At 45.7% G+C, this 2,500-nt stretch overlaps 1 protein-coding gene across 1 annotated transcript in view; it reads right to left on the reverse strand.

The window, feature by feature from the left end:
• The window catches only part of LOC310812434 (RNA-binding motif, single-stranded-interacting protein 3-like), a gene marked incomplete at its 3' end in the record, with an annotated part of 165,207 nt that overhangs the window by 17,422 nt on the left and 145,285 nt on the right, over positions 1-2,500 (reverse strand).

Raw genomic sequence — 2,500 nt, forward strand, 5'->3', positions numbered from 1 at the left:
CATGAGTGTGATATGCCAGTCTTGCCCACCGCCTGCCATCTTACTGAAGGACCACAAGGGAAATAAGCCTTCAGGCTTTATTGGGTTGTTTTTATCCTCAATCATCTTTAAAGTGTGTACTAACTGACCTGGGGGGGGACGGGCTTTCTCCGCTGCAGCCCCCACTCTCCCAAACCACATCAAAGAACCCAGAACGCTCTGCTCCTTCAAACGATCCCTCAAAACCCATCTTTTTAAACTTGCTTTTAATCTTTAACTTTTTTTTTTATTGTTGTTTTTACTGGCTGTGCTTTTGTTTGACTTTTTATGCATCAATCTATTCTTGTTCTCTCCATGAAATGTAGTGTATTTGAGTATTGAGAAAAGCGCTATATAAAATAAATCCAGGATCAGATTATGTTTTGACAGTTTCAGTTGACACCATGTGGCTCTCTTCTATAAGACCCTCTGGTCCTCTGTGGCTCAGTTAGTAGAGCATAGCGTTAAAAACGCTTAGGTTGTGGGTTTGATTCCCACTGGGACCATGTATACTGAAATGTATGCACTCACTGCAAAGATTCAAGATTCTTTATTTGTCACGTGCATACAAGTATACAGTGAAATGCAAAAGTGACAGTGCCACAGAGTAGTGCAACAATACAATAAGTTTTAAAATAGAATAAAATAAAATAAAATAGAAGTGCTAAAAAATATACGTTGCTTTGGATAAAAGAGTCACCTAAATGGCATATATATGTATATAACCCAGTGCCAGTGAGAGAAGCAAACGGACCACTGAGATCCGCTGAAGAGGGGAATTAGACAGCTTGAAGGGCGACAAACAACACAAAGTCTGTCCCATTGATCCTCCAGGAAATTATTGGACTAAACAAAGACAAACAAATGCTAATCTTGGATGAGAGGCTCAGTCCTGGGAGCGGATTCAAGGCCGTGATTATGGATCGTGTCTGAACAGGGCTTGGTTATTTTCTACAACGTAACACCAAAGTCTGTTTGTTTCTCCCTCCTTTTTTGTTCTCGACAGCAGACGGAGCAATGGAGATTTAGAGTGAGACAAAGCTCACTCTAAATCAACTGACTTAAAATATAAACTAGGTTTTGCGTTCCATTAGTATTTGTCCACTGTCTTTGTATACTGTTTGGAGACAGTTTAAGAGGGATTTCATACAGTATCATTGAGACAGTGACGATAGTTTTGAGTGAAGGAGGAGGCTGAGTGTGTGAGTTTGTTGTCCAGTGGGTTGGTGAATTGCCTTCATATGAAGACGGACGTCGTGGACTATGGGTAATGTAGTTCATCATGTAGACCACACTACCTCTGGCTAACTCCTTGAGCTTGTGCTTCCACTTACCCTGGCCACAGCAGGGAGTGCATGCTGGCCAGACTAGGCTAGTCTGTCTCTACTGAACAAAGTCAAGTGTCTAATGACAGTGTTTTTCCAGAGAGCACAGTCAAAAGTAGAACACTGTTTACAATGGAAATAAAGGAAATTAGGCCCAGCTGAGTGGAAACAATTACAACATTGTAAGCTAATGTTATTTCTTGATACAGAAAAATAAGATTCTAAATCTAAACTCTGTTTACCATGACCATCTATCTCTGCGTCGAAGAGGAATTTTATCAGACATATTTTCAATAAAAATGTGGAGAAATATTTACAGCATGTGTGTGAGAGGATCATATTCTTTCATCATAAAAAGGCTAAATTAATTTCCTCCACTTTGATGCCTTTGTCTCCTGTGTGCTGGCGGCGTCTCCTCTCCGCTCGTCTTTGTACTTGAGCGGGAGATGAAGGACTCACCTTGCTGCGGTGCTCCCGGCTGAAGGGCAATATTACAGGAAGCAGCCGCAGCGAGCGAGTGGAAAGGCCGCCACGATATTGAAACTGTGAGGATTAATATTCCTCAAAAGCCTGGCCATTGTTTTTGATAAATCAATTTGGGAAACCTTCGGAACGAGGATCAGAGACGCGCCCCAGGCCCAATCCACCTCCCAGCATCACCAACCCCCCCACCCCCCCCCACCCCCCCCCCCCCCCCCGCACCCCACCTCCACACTCTCTTCACACCGCCCACCGCCCGCCCCCCCCCTCCCCGGAGCTGGACCTGGGTTTTAATCAGATGCGCTTTTGAAAGGCGGGCATTCCAACCTTCACCGACCCCTCCACCCCCACCCTCTTTCCTCCACCCCCTCTCCATCTCTCTCTCTCTCTGTCTCTCTCTCTCTCTCTCTGTATTCCAATCAGACTCAATGATAAACAGGAGCGTTCTTGTGAGAGTCTGTCTATGGCGCCCGTGCCTCTCTCCTCTCCTCTCCTCTCCTCTCCTCTCCTCTCCTCTCCTCTCCTCTCCTGCCGGTTAGGGTCAAACGTGCGGCGTGCCCACGTGAAACGCCCGTTGACGGGAGAGAGGGAGGCCACACTGACGTTTCGCGTGGCTAATTTCCACGTTTACGTTCCGCTCCATTTCACAGGGGTGCCAGAGATCACTGAGACGTGAG

The sequence above is a fragment of the Argentina silus genome, assembly GCF_951799395.1.
Source record: "Argentina silus genome assembly, chromosome: 11".
Lineage (NCBI taxonomy): Eukaryota > Metazoa > Chordata > Actinopteri > Argentiniformes > Argentinidae > Argentina > Argentina silus.